Below are 25,328 nucleotides of genomic sequence, written 5' to 3' on the forward strand. Positions count from 1 at the left end.
GACGGCAAACCTTTGATTATCCCTCTGAAAAAGACCACACATTCAATAATTTGAAGCAAAAGGTTAATGGTGTTGTTACAACGATTATCCCTCTTAAAATCATTATCCTCATGTTTTTCATGGCGATATTACCTTCACCTCTCCCTGAACCCACTTCACCAGCTGTTCCCCTCATCGTCAAGTTTGCTGCACATCGTCATAGGAAGAAGATGAATGCCGTGTTTTATCAATCAAGCCTAAGGGAATTTGATGTTTCTCATAACTACAACTGTAAAGGGAGTTTATTACAGGTTTCTGTTTTGATTTGTGAATTGTCCTTAAGTAAAATACACACCTGATGCCAGTGTGTAGAATGTTAAAATGAAAGACATTGTACAACAGAAATATGCATCATAAAATTTGATAGGTTGGTGGATGAGAAAGCTTAAGACTACTGAGGAATGCATGCAGGCTTGTCTTCTTCGTGAGCCTGCACCTGCTGGCATCTCCACTTCTAGCCACTCCTCATGTCTGTGAGTTCTCACTCCATACCACACTCACACTCCAGAAAATATAAGAAACACAGGAAAAGCACTTTTCACTTATAAAAGACTACTTTAAAATTTTCAGAATTAAAAATTAATATAATTTAAAATGTTATTATTCAATCATAAAGCAGTAAAATTAAAAACTTTCCCCCCAAAAATCCCCAAATATTGCCATATATTTAGGGACTTAAAAACACATTCTTTGATTTTAAGACTTCATGAAACACTTATAACCAAATGACATTAAATATTCAAATTTATAGGATAAATCTAAACTAGTATTTCAGGAAAGTTTACAGTCTTAATAAGACTGAGAATAAACACATGAAACACTTAACTGAGGTAGATATAAAAAAGTAAGAATAAAACTCCTCATAAAGTAGTGTAAAATGAGACAGTATAAGAATACAATTTCATACATTTTAAAAAGAGATGAACAAAAAAACAAAATCTTATTCCTTGAAAAGATAAGACTATTTATAAATCTCTAGCAAAATGGATAAAGATAAAAGTGGCAAAGCCACAGGTTAGCATAATTAGAAATGGAAAAGAAACATAATTATTGATAAATTATAACCTACATTAATACTCTGAACAATTTTATACCAATACATTTGAAAACATACAAAATGAAAATTTTTCTGAAAAATATTTAATCAACAAAATGATTCAAAATTAAAATCTGAATAGGTAAGCAAGTATTAACTCATTTTAATTGGCAGTCAATAATGTCAGATTAAATCCACAAAGCCCAAAATTCTCATTTCTTTTGGAATTTATTTTCACAAATTTTTTTTTGCAAATAGTTTTCAGGGAAAAAATAGAGAAAACACTCCAACTCCTCTTATTACATTGTTATAGCCTTACACCAAACCTATGCCAGGCTGTGACCCTGCAGAGCAATTAAAGACCCAACTCATTTACAAACATGAATGAAAATATAATAAGATAGTATCAAGTCTAATATAATAGTCAATAAAAATATATCATGAGTGAGTTTCTATTTCTATTAGTAAGGCAAAGATATTTCAAAATCATAGTCAATCAACACTAAAAGACAATGTGACAATTATTACTACAGATGCAAAATAATTTTATATGTAAACATTTATTATTACAAAAGATGGTAAATATTTGGGTGAGGTGATAAGTTTCCTTAACACAAAGACAACATTCTTCAGATCACACTTTGTAATGAATCCCAATAACTCTGGAAAAGAGCAAGATTTCCAACTGCTAGCACCAACATATAATACCACACTAGAAATCCTGGACCATGAAATATGATAGGAAAAAAAGGCAAGAAGCTTAAGTTATGACTTTCAGAACAAAAACAGTAGCGTTATTATCTATACATCAAGGGCCTGCAAAAATTAGGTCATGTGTTAAATCAGGCCCTATTATGGGCTAGTCCTAGCCGCTGCCACTTGTTTCCTTGGTGTCTATGGGTGCTTTTATTCTACAAGTCAGAGCTGAGTGGTTGCTCCAAAGACCACAGACCCTCACAGATGAAATGTATGCAGCCCTTTCCGAAAGAAGTCTTCACAGTCCTATTCTACACAAGAAATCAAATAAAATCCACAAACAAACAAGCAAATGAAATAAAAATAAGGTAGCACAATGTGTGGCCTCAAGAATAACCAATGCATTTTTAAATACCAGTGTAACCAGAGAGCTGCATTACGAAAGTGGCTACAATGGACAAAAACAGCTAATAAACAGATAAATTATAAAGCACAATGGAAAAGATGCTACATCTTTATAAAAAATGCATTTGAAGGCCGTGAAATAAACGCTGAATAGATGAAGTGCACCATTTGCTGTATGTGGAGATTCAACGCCAAGCAGCAACAATATGAGCATTAACAGCTATGCCTGGTACCTTCTGTGCTACAGGCTCTGCTTTCTTGTAAGACAGAAAGGCACACAGATGAAAAATAATATCCAGGGGAAATTTTAAGGGAAGCAAAGTAGGAAGGCCTTGCCTAGCCAAAGATCATAATATATTGAAAAAGTGCAGTGACTGCGACAGTGTGGAGTGAGCGTATGAATAGGTCAATAGACAAAGGAAACACAGGTAGCCTACAGAAGTTGAAATGCACACAGGGGCTAAGGGAGTATATGGGAATTCCATATGTGATAAACTCGGCATTGACTATAATAGGAAAAGGATAGACATTCTGAAATAGTGCTGGTATAATTAGCTATCTATCTTGCTGGGTTTTTTGAATTGTTACCTTTAGAATGAAAAAGGATGTGGTCTGTTCAGTATTTTTCTTTGTCAGATGGTACAACGTGAAGCTCTGTCAGTAGAAGACGTTCAACAGACCTTGCAAGAAGGAGTTGTGCCCTCTGGCCTCTGCTCACTGGGCATGCTCCCAGGGCTTAACTTCGCTAGCACCAGGCTCCTGAAGCCAAGGCAGTTTCCCAGTATGCAGCCTTTTGCACTGCTTAGAAACAAACAGCTATGAGCAAGGGCAATTAATAAGCAAATGTTGACTTCAGCATATTATGTGTTATTCTACAGCAGTTAAAATACATGAATGATCTAGTTCTATGCATAGCAACACGAATAAGTCTTACAGTGTTAAAAAAACCATTGCAGAATTATATAGAGAATAACACTTTATAAATATACTTAATGGATATATGCATATATATAATAAACATATATAGAGAATGGAAGAATATACTCATATAACATTTTTTAAAGTTTTTCATTGATTTTTTTTTAAATTTTATGAAGTTGAAAGACTTAATACAGTGAGCTCCCTCGTATGCATCACTCAGTTTCCCCTAATTTTAACAGATTACAAAACTGGAGTATGTCACAATCAGAACACTTGCACAGGGGCTGGCGCCGTGGCTCACTAGGCTAATCCTCCACCTTGCGGCGCCGGCACACGGGGTTCTAGTCCCGGTCGGGGCGCCGGATTCTGTCCCGGTTGCCCCTCTTCCAGGCCAGCTCTCTGCTGTGGCCAGGGAGTACAGTGGAGGATGGCCCAGGTCCTTGGGCCCTGCACCCCATGGGAGACCAGGAGAAGCACCTGGCTTCTGCCATCGGATCAGCGTGGTGCACCGGCCGCGGTGGCCATTGGAGGGTGAACCAACGGCAAAGGAAGACCTTAAGACCTTTCTCTCTGTCTCTCTCTCTCACTGTCTACTCTGCCTGTCAAAAAAAAAAAAAAAAAAAAAAAAAAAAGAACACTTGCACGGAACAAATCCATAGGTCTTATTCAGCTTTCCCTTATTTCATGTGTTTGTGTGTGTGTGTGTGTTTGGTTCCAGCACATGTGTTGTTGGTTCACTTATCTACCACCAGAATAAAAACACTGTACAAGTTCATAACCAGGAGAGACCTGTGTTGCCCTCTTACAACCAAACCCATCTCTCCACCACCCCTGCCCCTTCATCTGCTGTGCTGGCAACCACTAGTCTGTCCTCCATTTTTAAAAATTTGTGTTTTCAACCTTTTGAGGATGGCTTTATTTTACCTGAAATAATCATCTGAATACTCATCAAAGTTTTTAAGTGAGAAGGCTTCAAAATGCTTATGGAAAATTGGAATTGAAAGACAAAACAAATTTTAGGAGTGGGTATCTGTCCTAGTTGTTGAAAGACCAGCGTCCCTGAGGCCAGTGCTGTCTCACAGTAGGTTAATCCTCCGCCTGTGGCGCCAGCATTCCATATGGGCACCAGTTCTAGTCCCAGCTGCTCCTCTTCCAATCCAGCTCTCTACTATGGCCTGGGAAAGCAGCAGAGGATGGTGCAAGTGCTTGGGCCCCTGTACCTATGTGGGAGACCAGGAGGAAGCACCTGGCTCCTGGTTTCGGATCAGCGCAGCTCCTTCCATTGCAGCCATTTGGGGAGTGAACCAATGAAAGGAAAACCTTTCTCTCTGTCTCTCCCTCTCACTGTCTGTAACTCTACTTCTCAAATACATAAATAAAAAATCTTTAAAAAAAAAACCGCATCTCACATCAAAGTGTGTAGTTTCAATTCCAGCTATAGTCTCCTGATTCCAGCTTTCTGCCAGTGTAGATCTGGCAGGTGACATTAATGGCTCAAGTAAGTGGATTTCTGCTACCCATGTAGGAGACATGAATTGTCTTCCTGGACCTCAACTTTAGCCCTGATCCTTGTGGGCATTTGGGGGGAGCGGTGAACCAGCAGATGAGAATCTCTAATAAATATAAAGAAATTTTAAAAGATAATCCACATTTTCCATTAGCCTTTTGGAGCTTCCTCATATATCAATACTTTGTTTCCCTCATCATAAAACAGTGATCCATTTTGTTAATCATTCACCTGTCAAAGCATATCAGAACTGTATTCAGTTTTGGACTATTATATTTTTAAAAAGAAACTGCTACCAACATACACATACAAGTGTTTGTATGAATGTAAGTTAACATTTCTCTTAGATAACTGTCCAAAAGTGCATTAATCAGTAATATGGTAATTGCATTTAGTTTTATAAAAAACTGCCAGATTCTTTTCCACTGATTGTACAATTTTCCATTCTGACCAGAAATGTATGATGATATACTTTCTCCAGGTCCTCACCAGCATTCACTGCTGTCACTATTTAATTGTAGCTGTTCTGAGAGGTGAACGGAAGTATTTCATTGTGAGTTTATTTGCATTTTCATAATGATCATAACCTTGTACATCATTTCATATGCTTATGGTCCTCATCCTTTTTAAAACAGCTCTTGTTTCAGCATCTCCTAATGTGATCATTTTACTGTGGATCTGAGAATGCTTATATATTCATACTTTTGACATCAGCCCTTTGTTGGGTATGTCTTGACCCACATTTTTAAAAGGTCTGTACCTTCTCTTTTTATCTTCCCAATAAGGCCTTTCACAAAGCAAATATTTTTAATTTTGAAGAGATTCTGTTGATCTTTTTTTTCTTATATATACACATACATATTTTCCCCTTTGGTTGTCAAGTTTAAGAATTTTTTGCCTGATCCTAGATTTTAAATATTTAGCCCTATTTTTTCTAAATATGTTACAGCTCTATGTCTTACAAATATGTCCACAATTCACCTTGAACTAGTTTTTGAACAGAATATAAGATTGCCAAGAAATGGGCAATCTGGGTACAGGTTTCCAGAATCATTTGGACTTTGAACCTCTAGAACTGTGAGTCAAGATAATTTTTTTTTCTTTAGAAAGTAGTCTGCAAGATTCCAAGATGACAGAATAGGGAAAGAGTTTACTGTTTTAGTTTAGGGGAAGATGGCTTAAAAAAAAAAAAAAAAGTGGAGAGGCCGGCGCCATGATTCAATAGGCTAACCCTCTGCCTGCGGCGCTAGCACCCTGGGTTCTAGTCCCAGTCAAGGCGCCAGATTCTGTCCCAGTTGCCTCTCTTCCCGTCCAGCTCTCTGCTGCGGCCCAGGAGTGCAGTGGAGGATGGCCCAAGTGATTGGGCCCTGCACCTGTGTGGGAGACCAGGAGAAGCACCTGGCTCCTGGCTTTGGATCAGCGCGGTGCGACAGCCAAAGTGCGCCGGCTGCAGTGGCCATTGGGAGGTGAACCAATGGAAAAAAAGGAAGACCTTTCTCTCTGTCTCTCTCACTGTCCACTCTGCCTGTCAAAAAAAAAAAAAAAAAAGGATCTACCCCTAAAAAAAAAAAAAAAGTGGAGAGAGTGCAATCTCAGGGAACAGTAAACAATAGGAATATTTATGCAAAAATGGCAGGGCAAAGTCATTACTTATCAATAGTTACCTTTAATGTAAATGGCCTCAACTCTCTAATTAAAAGACACAGACTGGCTGAATAGATTAAAAAACAAAACCCATCTACTTGCTACCTACAAGAACTGGTGTAGCCACCATAATATCAGAAAAAAATAGATTTTAACATAAAATCTGTTAAAAGAGACAAAGAAGTCCACTATGTAATGATTAAGGGATCAATTCAACAGGAAGATATAAGTGTCTGAGTGTCAGGTTCCTGGATTAAAAAAAATTTAAACTTAGAGACAGACAGACAGATCTTCCATCTGCTGAATCACTCCCCAAATGCCTGTAATAGCCTGGGCTAGACCAGGCCAAGCAAAAAGTTTTCATATTTTCCTTTTCTCTTAAGAGAATTATTAAAGAAATCCTCCATATAAAATGTTGAGTTAGCAGTATTTCTCCCCCTGGTGTTTAAAGACAATACTATTCCATTGTCTTCTGATCTCCCTTGTTTCTGATGAAAAGTCAGTTGTCACACCAAGAATTTTTCTCTTGCTGATAATGTCATTTATTTATGGATGCTTTCAAATTCTTTATCATTGAATTTAAACAAGTTACCTTTGTGAGCATATGCTGAGTTGCTTGAAGATGTAAATTTATATCTTTCAACAAATGTGGAGACATTTTAGTCTTTAGTTTTTCAAACGTGTGTGTGTGTGTGTGCTTCCTACTCTCCTTCTAGGATCATGATTATATGAATATTAGATATTCTCATTGTTCCCCACACATCTCTGAAGATTTGCTCTTTCCTTCCCCCCAATCTTTTTCCCCTTTATTCTTCACAATGGACAGTTTCTGTTGGTTTGTTTAAAATTTCATTATTTCCCCTATTTTCTTCATTCTGAAACTAAGCTTATTCACTGGGCTTTGCAGATATTGTATTTTTCAGCTCTAAAACTTGTATTTTTTAATAGTTTCCTTTTGTATGCTGAAATTTTCTATCTTTTCACTGATTGAAAATACCTCTATTAAACTACTGATTACACAAAAGCAAAATCATAATAGCTACTCTAAAATCCTTGCATGCTAATTGAAAACTTTTGATTCTCAATTGTGGCAATATGAATTGTCTCTCCTTCAATATTGGTCATATATACCTGTCTCTAGGTACACTAAGTGTTCTTGTTATATCCTAGACATTATGAGTGATACATTATAGGGAATGTGATTTTGGTGTGACTTATTCAAAACATGTTAAGTATTTTGTTGTTTGAGAAGACAGTTTATGTAACTGCATTAGACAGCTTTTCATTTCTACAATAAAATGCCATTTGCTCACAGTTATGCAAGCTGAAAGTTCAAGCTGAATGATACAAGGTCTGGGAAAGGCCCCATGGTGGATGGCAAAACATGGGAAGAGAGGTCCAATCACATCTTGAGTCAGAAGCAGAGAAGGCAGATAGGGTCAAACCTCTCCTGCGAACTACCTTATGAGGACACACCCCCAGTGACCTTAGGATGTCCAGCTAGGCTCTGCCTCCCAACAGAACCACCCTGGGTACAATTTACCATATGTAAGAAACTCCGGAGGTCATTCAACATCTAAACTATTACCCGAAGCATAGCAGTACCTGAGCTGACACAACTGTGCAGCCCAAATCTCAGGCTGCTTCTTTTAGCCTCAACTGGAGCTGCTTAGAGGGAGCCCTAAATCTGGGTTTAGCCAAGGAGTAACAAAGCTCCAACACAGAATGCAGGGCTTTCTCTCTTCCTAGACTCTCAGCTCACTCCTCAAATGCTGAAGAGACTCTCAACTGTGTCCTCTGATTATTCAGAACGTCCACACAGTTGGACAATGGGTTTTATATTTCAATAGTCTGTCCTGAATAGGAACCACCCCTCAAGCTAGAAAAGCCATAAAATATGTGGACTCACTCAGTGCCTTTCTGTTCTAGATATCAATTCTGCTACAGCTTCTGCTGCTTTGTGAGCTCCCCACTTGCTATACAAATATTTAAAAATATTATGTTAAGAGTTTACTGTTGTGTTCTATAGTATAGTTTATACAATAAAATCTACCCACATCATACCCAATACCAATAGCAGAACTTCCATAGAACTTAATATAACATGAAACTATTTACAGGCTAACCCAACCTAAATTCCTACAGGATTTTTACAGTATTTATAACACTTTGCTTGTGTGTTTGTATGGGTGTGTTCAAAAGAAATATGAGATTGAGAAATGTTAATGGCTTTCCTAAACATAGTTAGAATTAGTTAGTAATCATTAGAATATGCATGGTATACTTTTTTTTTTTTTTGACAGGCAGAGTGGACAGTGAGAGAGACAGAGAGAAAGGTCTTTCTTTGCCATTGGTTCACCCTCCAATGGCCACCGTGGCCAGCGCATCACACTGATCCGATAGCAGGAGCCAGGTACTTCTCCTGGTCTCCCATGGGGTACAGGGCCCAAGCACTTGGGCCATCCTCCACTGCACTCCCTGGCCACAGCAGAGAGCTGGCCTGGAAGAGGGGCACAGAATCCGGTGCCCCGACTGGGACTAGAACCTGGTGTGCTGGCGCCGCAAGGCGGAGGATTAGCCTACTGAGCCGCAGCACCGGCTGGTATACTTTTAAAAATGCTGAAAATCAAGGCAGGTGTTTAGACCAGCAGTTAAGATGCTCACACCCTTACTGGAGTAAGTGGTTTCAAGTCCTTGCTCCAGCTCCCAACTCCAGTTTCCTGCTAATGCAGACCCTAAGAAGTAGCAAGTGATGGCTCAAGTGTTTGAGTTCTTGCCACACACATGGTAGGCCTGGGCCGAATTCCTGATTCCTGGCATCAACCTGACCCAGCCCCAGTCATTGCAAGCACTTATGGCATGATATGGAATGAACCAACAGATGGAATGTCTCCTCTCCCTCTGTCTGTTCTTCTCTTCTTCAAAAATAAAAAAATGGAAAACCAGTAATTCAGAAACGTGTCTATGCCAAAGGGTTACAGAAAAGTGAACGAGTTTGATATATTTCATAGGATACATTTGGGATAAGAGAAATAATACACATAAAAAGAAATAGGCTAGTGTGTAATTGACAATACATACAAAATAAACCATAATAGCTCTAACTCATTTAAAAATGATCAGAAAGGCAATGATGAACAGTTGGACCCAGGCAGATGGAGGCATATTTATAGTTCTTTCTATCAAAATAAAATGCTTATTTCTTTGGAAAACTGTCCAATCACTATATATTTGATAACTGTCAAGTCTTAGATTCTCAAATTTCTATCACTCACCTGTTCAGTGACTATGTTGGTTATTTCTAAATTTCCCAACAAAACACTGTAGAGATAAACAATGGATATGTTGGATGTTATAAAATTCAATACATACAGAACAAATCAGGATGAAAAGGAGAATGAAAAAAAAGTAATAACTATATCTAACTTATTATAATATTCATAAACATTTAAATTTACTGAATATTTTAATTGCTAAAGTCTGAAACAAATATGCTTGTATTATTGGCCACAACTCTTTGAAGAAGATACAATTATTATTTTAAACTTATATACGAAGAAACTGAGCTTTGGGGAAGTTAGTGACTTCCATAGATACAGTGGGGATCTAAACTCAAGCAACCTAATTCTATAACCTGCTCTCTTAATCTTCATGCCAGGAAGTAGGTATTATTCTCTAATTATTAGACATATTTTTTTTACATTTTATTTATTATTTGAGAGGGAGAAAGTGAGAGTAACAGAGAGAGAGAGAAAAGGAGAGAAAACTCCTAACTGCTAGTTCACTTTCCAAACACATGCAATGTCTAGAGGCTAGGCTAAGTCCAAAGCCAGGAGCCAGAAATGCAATGCAGGTCGCCCACATGAGTGACAGAGACCCAACAGCCCAAGCCATCACTCTTGCCTCCTAGATTCTGTAGGAGTAGGAAACTGGAACTGGCAGAAGAGCAAGGCTCAAACCCAAGCACTTCACTATGGGATGTGGACATCACAACCAGCGTCTTAAACATAGGTCAAATCTTCCCCCTCTAAACATAATATTACACTCACCCATCACAAGATGTGGAAACAGAAGCTTGGAGCAATTAAGGTACTCGACCGAGTTAACAGGCCTAGGAAATGGTGATGCTGGGGAGCAATGAGAATGCTGCTGAAGTCCATAGCAATCATGGTCTAAAACTCGCGTGATACCAGAAGTGGAGGTATACAAAGTTTGATTATGAAGTATTCGGGAGACACTGTGATTTCAGATGGAACAAACCTTCAGAAATGTCAATGGACTATACATTTTAAATTTAAATTCAATTTATTAAAGTCCAGAATTTCACTATTTTGGCATTACTGAAATACAGATGGCAAACAACATAGTTACTAAAACTGTCGCTAATATGTTAAATTTCTATCACTCTAAATAAGCATGATCTGAATTGATCTAGTTCTAGTAATTTTCTACAGAAAACAGATTGGGGGTCCAGCATTGTGGAATAACAGGTAAAGCTGCCATTTCCAATCCACTTCACTGCAAATGGCTTGAGAAGAGCAGCAGCAGATGATCCATGTGTTTGAGCCCCTTCCACCCATGTGGGAGACCCGGATGAAGATCCGGGATCCTGGCTTCAACTTGGCCCAGTGCTGGCCATGTGCGGTGTGAACCAGCAGATGGAAGTGTTTCTCCCTCTCCCTCCCCCTCTCCTCCTCCCTCTCCTCCTCCCTCTCCCTCTCCCTCTCCCTCTCCCACTCCCCCTCCCCATCCACCTCCCCCTCTCCCTCTCCCTCTTCTCCCTCTCCCTCTCTCCCCATAACTCTTTCAAAATAAATAAATCTTTTTAAAAAAGAAAGAAAGAAAACAGATTTGGAGAATAGTGGTGGGCAAGGAGGCAAGACATGTTACTGGGTTTCAGTATACAAAGCTACTTCCTTAAACTGATTCACTATATTTTCATATTCTAGATAAAAGAGTAATTATTACAATGATAGTTTATAGTCGATATTGGCACTTATTTTCTGTAAAAAGTAACCCATGTTTACTGCATATTCAAGAAGAGTTAATACACTGACATCCACCAACACCAATTCTTGATCATCAAATATATTTTTAAATTAACTTTAAAAGATACCCTGAAAAATGCTATAAAACCTCCATCGTCAGGAGCCTTACTTGGACCTTAGCAATGGCCATCAAGACACATGGAGGGGCCGGCGCCGCAGCTCAATAGGCTAATCCTCCACCTGCGGCACCAGCACACTGGGTTCTAGTCCCGGTCAGGGCACCCGATTCTGTCCTGGTTGCTCCTCTTCCAGGCCAGCTCTCTGCTGTGTCCTGGGAGTGCAGTGGAGGATGGGCCAAGTGCTTGGGCCCCGCACCCCATGGGAGACCAGGAGAGACACCTGGCTCCTGGCTTCGGATCAGCGTGTTGCGCAGGCCACAGCAAGCCGGCCACAGCGGCCATTAGGAGGCGAACCAACGGAAAAGGAAGACCTGTCTCTCTGTCTCTCTCTCTCTGTCCACTCTGCCTGTCCAAAAAAAAAGACACATGGAGGTTCAGAAACTGAGTTCATGCATGAGAAACAGAATCTTACCTCCAGAGTTAATAGTTAACCCAGATTTCTGTACATAAAGCGTATTTTCATTGTCCAATGCACTCATCTAAATAGCCAGGTCACAGTCACTAAAACTTTTGGACCAGGAATCAGAGGCAAGTAGATGGAGTTTTATGCTGAAATGATGGTCTGCATTATAATATGATCTCTTGCAGAAGCAGGAAATACTAGGGCAATTTTGAAGCCTCTAGAGAATAGCATGTATCAAAGTTCAACCAAGTTAAGGATTTGGGCTCCCATTCAAACAGGTTGAATTTCAAAGCCAAACCTCTCTGTCACACTTTTCAAATGTGTTTTCTTAATGCTTTACAATAAAACTAACTGATTTCACATTTTTGGTAATGTGAAACAATTTGGGTTCCATTGAGCATACAGAAAATACATATTTAAAGTACAGTTTTGCTCAACTATTTAGTTTTACTTTGACCGAAACTATTGATCTTCTAATGATCAGTAATTCTTATTTTGGAATAATATCAATCATCCTGTGCTCCCTTGACAAACATTTATTGAGGGGTTGGTGGTGCAGCAATAAATAAAATAAAGCAAAATCTTAATCCTCAAGAAAGTTACTTTCTGTTGTTCAGACAACACCACCAAAGACAAGTGAGATAAATAATATGTTAGAAAATAATATTTGCTGTGGAGGCAAAATCAAGGCAGATAAGGAAATAAGAACTATTAAGTTAATAGTTTAGATGATATGATGGCTAATTTTAGATGTCCGCTAGATGGGATAAAGGAACACCTAGAGAACTGGTAATGCATCATTTTGGGTGTGTTGTGAGGGCATTTCCAAAGGAGACTGGCAGGTGAGTGTGAGTGAAGAGGGGAGATCTGCCTGCCATGTGGGCGGCCCCATCCAATCCCCCATCACAGCAGACAGAACATCAGAGGGAAGTTGAATTGCGCTCTCCCAGCAGGCAGAAGACTGCTCTCTCTCTCTCTCTCTCTCGCTCTAACTCTGCTTACCAAATGAATAAAATCTTTTTTCAGAAAAGAAATTAACTTTGGCAGAATTATTTCACCTGTAGAACATACACAAAGTGCACACACACAAATGCACTGACACCAAATTTGTTTAATTTTATATCTTATATGGGAGTAAGTATACTTTCTAGCATTTTGTCAGGTCTAACAACATAGGAATTATAGTTTTATTTTTAATGAATTGTTAGAATTAAAAAAATTAATGATTAGACTATAATTTGAATTCTATTTGCATTTTAATATTACCATTAGAAGTTTATCTTTAAACTAATAAAGATTATAGCTTTCATATTCAAAAGATGCATGTTAATTATTTCAGATTTTTAAAGAAGCTGATTGTGTTTGCACTTTTTGCCACTGTAAGTTTAATATTTTCAATTAACCATTTTAATTGGCTGCTCATAAGGTACCTTTTCAAAAGACACACTGATACGTGAGACTTCGAAACACCATCTTCAAATTCAATTAGTTTAAAATACATTTGAATAAATTATAGTTTTCAGGATAGCTCTTTTAGAGGCTGAATAAGATAAACAATTAAAATACTGTTTATATAATGTGGGAAAGCAAATGTATTTGTCTTTTATTATGAAATATGTCATATGCTCTAAAGAAAATAAATATTGCAGAGGTATAAGGTATAAAAATAATTTTGAGAACACGCCTAAACCTTCTATATGGTTGACAGAATTTCAGAAATACAGTTGAAGCTCTCAGGTATAGCCCCCATCCCCGGCACCCATTTCCTCTCCATACCAAGTCCCTCCCACACCTCCTCTGTTTCCCAAGGTAACTGTCTTCTAAAACTTATATGCTTCATTTTCTTGTCATTGCCACAGTGCATCGATTCCTAAGCAAAACACTATGCACTATCTGCATTCATATTTCATATAAGTTATATAATATAATATTATATTATATTATATGGTTTTACTACAATTTGGGTTTGTTTAAAATTTATCCATAATGAGATATGCACACATATATCCAACTCATTTTCATTCCTACAGAGGATTCTATTGTACAAATACACCACAATCAATTTATTCTTCCATCAATGGACTTCAGCTTACTTTTAATATTCTGCCATCACAGATTTTTCTGCTATGAACATGCTTGAACATACCTCAGTGAATTGGGTATGACTTTAGGAATGGGTTATAGAGTATATGCATTTTAAGTTTTAAGCAATATGAAAAATTCTGTTACAAAACCTTTGCATGAATTTATACTTCTGCTAGAAATATGTACAGTTATGGTATGCCATGGTTTTGCAATAATATTTTGTCAGGATTATTAATTTCACTTTTATTTGTATCACTTTCTGTTTTACATTTTACTCAATTGTGTCTAGAAAGTTTTTCTTTATTCATTTCATTTTGTTTTGTTTTAATAACAGTAAATTTTTGTTAAGGCAAAATGCTTTTCAGAATGGGTCACCTAGTAAATTTAGTTGTGTGTTGTGAGACATATATCAAAACAAAACCATTGGAAAGTTTGCAAATCAAACATACACCAGAGAAAGGCAAGCAGAGGTTTACATATTCACATCACAAAATGAGAAAGAAGAGCATCCTCTTAGGGAAGGGGTATACATCAGTGAAGACAGCCTGCAGAAGACTTTTTGAAACATACTTTGATACTGAATCTTTATAAGGTAAGGTGTATGCTTCAAAATTATTTTCTTACTGTTTAAAGTCTGTAAGAATAGACTTTTTTATTTAATTGCATTTGAATTTTTCTGTTTAATTTCCCTTATTTCCTTAGTTTTATTTCATAAAGTCTTTCTTATACCCAAACTAGATACTTGTATGTGTATGTGTATGAGTGCATATGTTTAAGTTTTATCTACTCTTAGAATTCAGAATATTCTAAGTTCATTGAACACTGTATGTGTATGTGTGCACATATGTGTGTGAGTGCATATGTTTAAATTTTATCTACTCTTAGAATTCAGAATATTCTAAGTTCATTGAACAAAATGGGTTAGGTTTTATATTTTCTATTTATGGAAGAATTTGTAAAAAATTACAATTATTAGTTACTTGAATGTCTGACTGAACAACTTGGGGAATATTTTTTAACTCCTGATTTGATTTTTTTATTCACTGATTACAGGGCTACCCATGCATTCTGAGCTATTTGTTATGACTCTAGTGTAACCTTGGTTCTAAATTAGACGAAGCAAACATCTGTACGATGCACATACACATACAAACCATATCACATTCCCACCTGCAAACACAGATTTTAAAACTGTAAGGCACTGACAAATAAAACATAATAATTTTTAAAGTATGATTTGATCAATCAAGGTTTTACAGTAGGAATATGACTTTGGTTCAATGCTAGGAAATATGTTTAAAAAATTCACTGCAATGATACATTGAGGAAAAACTACATGAACATCTGAATAGACTCTTACAGTATTTGTAAGTAGATGTAACATTTGAGTTTTAACAAAACCATCCTATAAGAAAGGAGACATAGAAAAAATTTTCTTAACTTTATTAAGAATAGATGATAAACAGAAAAAGGCCACAGCTACTACCATACTTAATTGGGAAACCTTAGGAGCAATCCCATTAAACTCTGGAAAAAAATAGCTCTTCTATTTTATCTCTTATTATTCATTCCTGAGCTAAAAGCATTATCCACTAGTGGGACAGAAGGGAACAAAATCAAAGTATTAAATTCAGAACAGAAAATACAAAAATATTTCTCGTACCAACATGGCTCTTTCCTAATTCTTGGATTTTCCAAATTCAGTAAGTTGTAGAAGCCCATAAAAGAATTACAGAAGATGCTGGGTTGGAGAATCAATAAATAAAAATTGACAGCCTTGAGGGGGTTTTAAGACAGTGAATATCAGGCAATGAAGAATGGAGATGCCTACGAGATGGCAAGGTAACAGGTGAGCTCTGTGGCTTCCACAGCTTCCTATGACAAGAAGAGTTCCCCCATACAGGGCAGAAGGAACCTATGAGGAAACAGCAGACTTCCCAGTTGGAAGAGACCAATCTAACCACAGCCTACAAAATAGACTAACAAGGGAAGAGGGCAGGACAGAGACAGGAGTAGGGGGATCTGCAGAGGGTCTCCCCCTAGAACTCATGGGAATACTGTGCCTATGTGTTAAGAAACTACATAAGGTTAAAGAAAGGACCACCTGGAGTATCAGAGGTAGCATAAGCCTGGAAACAATGCCTGTTCCAATTAGCCAGACGTTAAAAACCTCATGATTCAGAAGGCAACTGACAATACACAGAAAATTTTGCCTTATTAGTGGGAAATGATTAGCCTGAACCTGAGCATTGCTCTGGTCTCACCTAACAAATCTTAAAAGCAAGATGTGAACTGGAGCCAGTGCTGGGGCATAGCAGGTAGAGCTGCTGCCTGCAGTGCCAGCTTCCCATATGGGCGTCGGTTCAAGTCCCAGCTGCTCTACTTCCGATCCAGCTATCTGCTATGGCCTGGGAAAGCAGTAGAGGATGGCCCCAAGTCCTTGGGCCCCTGCACCCACATGGGAGACCCAGAAGAAGCTCCTGGCTCCTGGCTTCAGATCAGCGCAGCTTCAGCCATTGCGGCCAACTGGGGAGTGAACCATAGGATGAAAGACTCTCTCTCTGTCTCTCTCTCTCTGTCTCTGTCTCTCTCTCTCTGCCTCTCCTTCTCTGTGTAACTCTGACTTTCAAATAAATAAATAAATCTTAAAATAACGGCATCCTATCACAGAGCTCAAGAAGATCGATCAGAATAGTAAATTTCATTTAGTGTCCCTAAAAACGCAACATTCACAATGTCTGACATCCAATTCAAACTTACCACGCATGCAAGGCAGAAGAAAATTAGACCCATAATAAGGAGAAAACTCAGTGAAAAACAAAGATTATAAAAAATTTATTATAGAAACATGCTTCAGAAAGCCCAGGGAAAATGATATTAAATTAATTTAGGGTAGTGCTATAATGTAGCAGGTAAAGCTGCTGCCTGCAGTGTCAGCCACCCATATGGGTACTCTTCTTCTGATCCAACCCCCTGATATGGCCTGGAAAAGCAGTGCAAGATGGCCCAACTCTTTGGACCCCTGCATCCATGTGGGAGACCTGAAAGAAGCTGCTTGCTCCTGGCTTCGGATCAGCCCAACTCTGGCTATTGCAGCCATTTGGGAGTGAACCAGCAGATGGAAAACCTCTCTCTCTCCCTCTCACTCTCTCTCTCTCTCTCTCTGCCTCTTTGTAACTCTGCCTTTCAAATAAATGAATAAATCCATAAAAAATAAGTTTATTTTGGCCAAAAGTTTTGAAATTCATGAAATTTTATTCCAAATACACATTTTCCATGAACATTCTGAGGTCTCTTCAGATTCGTAGATTTCAAATTTTTTGTATCAAAATGAGCTTACCCTTTATTTCCACGTACCATGAACTTTTTTAAGTACCTTCCTAATCCCTGAAGGGCAGGAAGATTGACAGCCAAAATATTTGAAAAGAGTAACTGTTGAAAGTTTTCCAATTTTGATGTAAACTTTAAGCTGAAATCCATAAAGCTCAATGAATACATCATAATCAATTGCTGAAACCAATGATAAAGAGAAAGACCTCACAAGCGATAAAGATACAAAGACACATTCTGCAACAGAGGAGCAAAGACAAGGGTGACAACCCACTTGCCCTCAGTGAAACTCCAGCAAGAAACCCATGAAACAACATATTTAAAGCAGTAAAAGACAAGACTATCCACCTGCAGTTATATAACCAATGAAAATATCTTTCCAAAGCTGAAGGCAAAATAAAGATACTTTCAGGCTGGTAAGAGATGACAGAATTTGTCACCAGCAGAGACTCAGTACAAAGTATTCTAGAGGAAATCCTTCAGGCAGGGGCAGGGCGGGGGGGGGGGGGGGGGGGCAAAAATGATTCCATATGGAAATACCAATCTCTACAAAAGAATGAAGCACATGAGTAACCGTGACTACATGACTAGCTTTGTGTGCTTTTTGTTGCTTAAATATTTTTAAAAGATTACTGATCATTCAAAGCAAAAATTATGAGGAAATGTGGTGTTTATAACATATGGAAAAGTAAAATGTTTAATAATAGCATGCCGGCTGGGAAGAACAATGGAAGTACAGCAATGTGTGGTTCTTTTTGTTTTGCTTTGTTTTAAGATTTATTTAATTATCTATTTGAAAGGTAGAGAGAGAGAGAAGTCTTCCATCCACTGGTTCACTCCCTAAATGGCTGCAACGGCCAGAGGTGGGCCTATCTGAAGCCATGAGTCAGGAGCTTCTTCTGGGTCTCCCACGTGGGTGCAGGGGCCCAAGGTTTTGGGCCATTTTCTACTGCTTTCCCATGCTATAGCAGAGGGTTGGATCAGAAGTGGAGCAGCTGGGACTCGAACTGGCACCCTCATGGGATGTCGGCACTACAGGAGGTGGTTTTACCCACTACGCCACAGTGCTGGCCCCAAGAGGTTCTTTAACTACAAGTGAATTTATACACTTGAAAGCAGACTTCAGCAAGAAATAAAGTGTTCTATAAAACCAATAAACCAGGGCTGGCACTGTGGCATAGTGGGTAAAGGCACCTCCTGCAGTGCCGGCATCCCATGTGGGCACTGGTTCCAGCCCCAGCTGCTCCATTTCTGATCCAGCTCTCCGCTATGGCATGGGAAAGCAGTAGAAGATGGTGCAGGTGCTTGGGCCCCTGCACCCACATGGGAGACCAGGAGGAAGCACCTGGCTTCTGGCTCCGGTTCAGCGCAGCTCCGGCCATAGCAGCCATTAAGGGAGTGAACCAGTGGATGGAAGACTCTCTCTCTCTGCCTCTGCCTCTAACTCTATCTTTCAAATAAATAAATAAATCTTAAAAAAAATAAATAAAACTAGTAAACCACCAATGGGGGATTAAAGTGAAATCATATTGGATTATATTGTATTTTCCCTTATCTCTTTATTTTCTATTTTAATTTTATAGTGAAACCAATATGAGCTATATCAGCCTAACTTTTAAATTTTCAAGTACATCTCAAATAATTGTGAGTAAAAAAATTGTATAGGAAAGTTATAGATACAAAATCACCTAGACATCTCTGACCAAGACAGAAGGAAAATTAAAACCTCTTATTTAAAGATGAAAATCATCTGAATTTATAATTAATTTACCTACATATGGAGAAAAATTATTTTCCATTCAATAAAGTGGCTGAAATTCCTCTGATACATTCAAAATCATTTTTTAAATTTCCATGTAGTGGTCCATTCTGTGGCACAACAGTTAAGCCACTGCCCAAAATGCCAGTATCCCATATGAGCACCAGTTTGAGTTCTGGCTGCTCCTGCTAATGGTCTGGGAAAGCAATGGAGATGGTCCAAGTAGTTGGACCCCTGTCACCCACTTAGGGTGCAATGATAAAGCTTCTACTTCCTGCCTTTTGCCTGGCCCAGCCCTGGCCATTGCACCTGCTTGGGGAGTGAATCAGTGGATGGAAGATCTCTCTCTTTCTCTATGTGTCCTTCTCTCTCTCTGTAACTCTGCATTTCAAATAAATACATGAATCTTTCAAAAACAAGTTTCTATAGAGTGCTATCTTTCTGGGTTGAATCATAAATGTCAAAACTGTAATTGTACCTTTTTAAAAATAACTCTGAACCTCAAAGAAAGTGAGTAAACAAAAAATAAAGGTACTATTATTGGTGGATAATAGTTTCTTGTAATTCATCATAAAAATTGGTATTTTCTGAATGAAAAAAATCTCTACTTTGATTCAACAGAAGGTAAAGATTAAAAATCCTTTCTAGTCAGTGTCAAAAATATTTTGATCTTTAGTATACACATTTACATATGTAGTTAATGCAAGACAAGATAAAACATAAAAAATTCATTATGACAAAGTGATACTTCAGTTTTGGAACAATGCAGATTGAGTGGCTTATGGAGTAATTTATAGTCTAATATGTAGTTAGAAACAAAAGTACACTTAAAAACAACAGGGCAGATATTTAGCCCAGTAGTTAAAATGCCAGTTAAGATACCCTTGTTCCACATCAGAATTCCAGGATTCCAAGTCCAGGCTCCAGCTTTCCAGCAATGCAGACCTCGGGAGGCAGTGGTGATCGGATTCTTGACACCATGTAGGAAACCTGTACTGCATTCCCAGCACCTGACTTTAGCCTGGCCCAGCTGTGGCTGTTGCAAGCATTTGGGGAGTGAACCAACAGATGAGACCTCATATAATGGACTAACTCAATAAAATACATGGCAATATCTGCTGCAGCTTGACTATATCTTCTAGAACTGAAATGTTGAAAACTTCATTCCCAGGGCAACAGTGTGGGGAGGTAGGGCCTAACAGGAGGCCTTTGGATCTGCCTTTCCAAATACATTAACATCATAATGAAACAGCTTGCAGGAATGAGTTTGCTATATTGCCCTTCCGCCTTCCATCATGTGAGGCACAGACCAGATGTCCGTGATCCTAGTCTTTCCAGTCTATAGAACTCTGAGCAATGAACTGCTCATTATAAATTACCCAGCCTACAGTATTCTGTGAGAGCAGCAGTAAATGGATGAAGACAAAAACCTTAATAACTTTGTGGGTAAGAAAGATCATCACATAACTCAAACAGGTTGATTGAAAATCAGGAGGAATTAAATAATATTATTGAAAATGTTTCTGTGTAGTTTAAGCTATTACTAGGAGTACTAATTTATAAATAAGTATTTTCTAAGAAAAGAAAAATAATGTAGTATCTTCTATAACTAGTCTCTGACTAAAGGAGAAAAACAATTCAGGCAACTTTTTCAAATAATGGCATATTCATTAAACTTAATGTGTGCATTTAATGAAAAAATTTCTAGCTCATATTAAAAATTGGTCTCATATCTAAGAGTAAGACATGGGAAAACTTACAAGACAGTCTTGTGAAAAACAGCCAAAGAAGACTTTTTTGAAAGTCTTGCCTTTACAATACCCCGACCCAAATTACTTTCCACAGTTCCAATATTTCTTTCCATTTATTCTCAACTCAAAAAAAAATAAGAGTTAGGTTTTTTTCATTATTATAGAGCAAAACCCCGGTCATTTATTAATATGCAGATATTGACTCTCCTCACCAAGGCACGAGATTAAACTGAGCATATAATTTGTTGTTCAAACCAGACCTTTTTGAATATGAAAGGGGGCCCTGTTAAAAATTACCCCAGGACAGCCAGCATTACCCATCCAGACTACTCTGGAAAAGCTACAACGCCACTCATCCTGTGTGTAGGACATTTGACGGTCTTTTCCTTAGTCTGGTTTTCCACCAGAGTTTGCTTGGGCCTTTCAAACTACATGCTTTCAGCTTCTCAAACATGAGGGTATTTCAAAAAGTTTTCAAAAAATAGAATTAAAAGATTAGCTCATTGTGACTCAAAAAATTCAGAAATCCATGCATAGGAGGGGTCTTCGAAAAGCTCATGGACAACTCATTATAAAGACAAAAAATTACACATCAATTTTTTAAAATTGCTCCCAAATAAATTTATCTTTCTTTCATGTTAATATTTCTTTTTCTATTTATTTGAAAGGCAGAGTGACACACACACACACACACACACACACATACACACACACAAAGCAAGAGTGAGTGAGAGAGAAAGAGAAAATGTTTCACTCACTGGTTACTCCCTAAATGGCAGCAACAGCCAGAGTTGGGCCAGACTGAAGCCAGGAGCTAGGAACTCCATCCCAGTCTCCCATACAGGTGGAAGGAACACTAGCACTTGGGCTATCTTCTACTGCTTTCCCAGCTGCATTAGCAGGGAGTTGAATCAGAAGTGCAGCAGCTGGGATTCAAACCAGGGCTCTAATATGGGTCACAGGTGGCAGCTTAACCTACTGCGTCACAATGCTAGCCCCTAAATATCTTTTAATCCCATTCTCCATGAACTTTTTGAACAACCCTTGGTGCTAGTTCAAAGCACTCCAAATGGGATGTCACCATGTGCTTCTGAAGCTCCTACTGAGATTTTAAAATCCAGCTCCGGTGGCATCTTTCAGAAGGAAAACCCACGCATCCCTCTCTCCAATGTTGACCATTCTCTTCATGTAATCAAGAATTAGCCATAGAGTACATGCATTCCTCAACATAAACATAATCTCTGCACTCTGGGAGCTCATGATCTGAACTCTCTGCTCCTCGGAAATGCTTCTACTACTATGAGCAGTTCACTGTATTCCAACTGGTACCCGTCTCACTCCCCATGGCACTGCTGGCTCCTTGCAGACGGTCACCAGCAGCATTCTGACCCTCCCTTGGAGAACTAGCCCTCCACTCAGAGTCTTAGCTAGTGAAACCACTGACAATACTGCTGCATAACCAATCAGGCCAAATCCTTGTGGCTTCAAACATTCCTTTTGGTGTGGGTCTGCAGGTGGACTGGGAAGATCTGCTCACATAGGCTGGCCTGGCTGGTCTTGGGAGGCTCATCTATGCATCTCTAAGTTCGCTGGAGGGTGGACTGGAAGCCAGCCTTCTTGGTGGTTTTATAATGTGTCTGAATATTCTCTTACATACCTCCATTCAAAAAGTGGAGCCTACTTTGAATGCATGCCAAACTTTGTGACTCACTTCCAATAAGTGGAATGTGGCAGAGCACATGTACGGAGCTCCCCAGGCATTGCCACTTTTGACTTATTCTCTCAGAATGTCTGTTCTGTGAGTGTCAGACATTGTGTCCTCTGAACAGCTGAGCAGCCTGTGGGGAGAAGCCTCCAGCTCAGAGCCACCTTCTACTCAGATGAGGGAGTCACCTTCAGTGTGAATCCCAGCACCTCAGATGATCACAGCCCCGCCAGCATCATGTCTGAATCCTCTAGAGAGAATTCAATCAAATTCATTTTTCCACAGACTTTTAGAATTACCCTTGTGTGTATGAGATAGAGAGAGAGATTATAAAAATTGGCTCACACAACTACGATGCCCCCAGAAGTGTGTCCAACAATCTGCTGTTTGCAAGCAGACCAGGAGCAATGGTGATGCAATTCATGCCACAGCCTAAGGCCTGAGGACCAGGGCAGCCAATGATGTGACTCCCAGTTCAAGGTCAAAGGCCTGAGCACTGGGTGGGCAGGAAAACAAGCCCCAGAGCCTGAAGCCCCAGAGTCAGAAACAGGAACTCACACGTCCAAAGGCAGGAGAACACGGATGTCTTGGCTCAAGGTAAATGAATGACCCTGTTTTTCCCTTTTAATTCCATGGGTGCCCTCATGGGGCACCATGGGAATCGCCCATGGGTGTGGTTCATGCACATTCAGTGAGGGAAGATGTTAGTCAACAGATTCAAATACTAATCTCTCTCCCAAAACACCCCCTCAAAGACACACACATAATAATGTCCTATCAGCTACCCAGCAACTGATTAGCCAGCCAAGCTGATACTTAAAATTAACCATCATGGGACAGGTGCTGTTGTGTAGTAGGTAAAGCCACTGCCTGCAGTGCTGGTATCCCTTAAGGGCGCTGATTTGAGTCCCGGCTACTCCAGTTCCAACCCAGCCCTCTGCCAAGGCCTGGGAAAGTAGTGAAGGATGGCCCAAGTGCTTGGGCCCCTGCATCCACATGGGATACCTAGAAGAAGCTCCTGGCTCCTGGCTTAGATTGGCACAGCTCCAGCTGTTGCTACCATTTGGGGAGTGAACCAGAATATGGAAGATATCTCTCTCTCTGCCTCTGCCTTTCTGTAATTCCACTTTTCAAACAAATAAGTAAATCATTAAAAACAAATTAACCATCACAACAAAGTTCCGAGAAAGAGTGCATTCACTGAAACAGGTCCCCTAAGGCCTACTCTCAGAAATGACATTACTTTACTATTACTCAAATAAAATGAGGCACTAGGCCAGCCCCAATGCAAAGAAGGGGAAAAAGACACACACACACACACACACACACACACACATACACACACACACCCTTGATGGCAAAGCTGCAAAATCACAAGGCAAGAGGCACAGATAGAGGTCAGGGACATCTGGGGCCTTTTTCATCATCAGCTGAGCATAGCCGAATTGTCAGTCAAGGTGTTTCTCTCCCTCCATCCCAAAGGTGGGCTTTGGAGCCAGGCAAGGACAGTCAGATGCTCCGCACCCCAGGAGTCTTGGTGGGGCTGTCACAAGGGAGGAAGTGAATGGATTCATCCTGATCAGTTAGAAAGGGAGAGTGTTTGTTCTTGACATTTAGATGCCTAGAGCTTCCTCCTACCTGTTCTGTCCATGTCTTCAGCTATTTCTTTATGTAAACTACCATATGCTTTCTAATAAATACCATTTTTTTCCAAGTCAAGTTGGCCAGAGTCATTTTCTGTTACTTGCCACCAAAGAGCCCTACATTCACAGATACTGCCACAGTGCCTGAGACCCAAGCCACACTGAGCACAGGACTCCACAGTTTCCTTGGAGAGTGCCCCTGATAAGCACTCGTGTCCCTCACAGGAGGCATGAGCCAAAACATGCCATAGACAAAAGCATTGAGAGATCCCTCAGAACAGTATTGGGCTTTAAAAAATATGTCTTAAAACAATTTAAACTCCCTTAGGGACAAGTATAATACAAACACAAAACTCCCTTAGGGACAAGTATAATACAAACACAAACCATTAGTGCAACAGCAGCTACCCTGAAATGTTACTTTCTGAAAAGGCAGAATTTTCTTAGCAGCACTTCCCTGTGGTGCTGATGCTGCCTTCCAGGGCTGTCACAGGCCAGTAGAGGCCAAAGATTTTGACAATTGGATCAAATATTCATATTTAGACTATGAAGGCAACTGTCTCTTGCCTCCTGCTTTCCACTGACATATGGAAGCTTCAGGCCGCTGTTCCCATTGGCTCACCCATTGCAGGAAAGTTTTATAATCACTCTGAGCATAAGATGCCTGATGAATTCCACTCACTGCTGGTCATGCTTCCTCACTTATCTACTCCGCCAATCGGGGATGAGAGAGGGTATCAACTCCCTTCTCGGATATTTAAACTGTGAGCAGTCATCAAAATGCAGGAAAATGCTCATGAATTTTGAGAACTTTGCTTATGCAGACCTGACAGTACAAAGGCTCCACAATCAGATGCTTCCCAAAGAGCTTTGGCCAGTGGTCATTTGGCTGCTTCTAAAAAGTACCATTTGTGATTCTTTCTATTGGAGTTCCAATAGTTATCAGTCAGGGCTAGCTGGGCACCTGGTAGTGTGTGACAGAGGTTAAGGGCACACAGCCATTATACCTGAAAACTCCAAGATCCATTCTTAACTCCATCTTTTACTATCTATGTAGGCTTGGCAAAGTACTAAACCCCTCTGGCCTCAATTTCCCACTCTGAAAATGGTGCCAAAAATAAACAACCTCACATGGTCCCTTTTAAAATAAAATGTAGTAATATACATGTATGTAGCCCATTTAATCCAGACCTTGGAACTTAGAAGCACTCAGTAAGTACTAATTGTTAACTGCTTT

At 39.3% G+C, this 25,328-nt stretch overlaps 1 long non-coding RNA gene across 17 annotated transcripts in view; it reads right to left on the reverse strand.

Moving 5' to 3' along the window:
• Nucleotides 1-25,328, reverse strand: part of LOC103352189 (uncharacterized) — a 54,374-nt gene that overhangs the window by 14,597 nt on the left and 14,449 nt on the right. For 5 of the 17 annotated variants that reach the window (XR_007910595.2, XR_011380547.1, XR_001795601.3 and 2 more), the window contains 2 exons: nt 9,524-9,569; nt 2,765-2,974 (listed from right to left, as the gene is read on the reverse strand). This is a non-coding gene — a long non-coding RNA (uncharacterized lncRNA). Of the gene's footprint in view, nt 1-1,121; nt 1,797-2,764; nt 2,993-9,523; nt 9,570-10,297; nt 10,486-25,328 lie in introns of those variants that run through there. The other 12 variants (XR_011380548.1, XR_007910600.2, XR_007910599.2 and 9 more) reach the window with 9 other exon arrangements.

This window comes from Oryctolagus cuniculus, chromosome 12 (genome assembly GCF_964237555.1).
Source record: "Oryctolagus cuniculus chromosome 12, mOryCun1.1, whole genome shotgun sequence".
In the NCBI taxonomy this organism is placed as follows: domain Eukaryota; kingdom Metazoa; phylum Chordata; class Mammalia; order Lagomorpha; family Leporidae; genus Oryctolagus; species Oryctolagus cuniculus.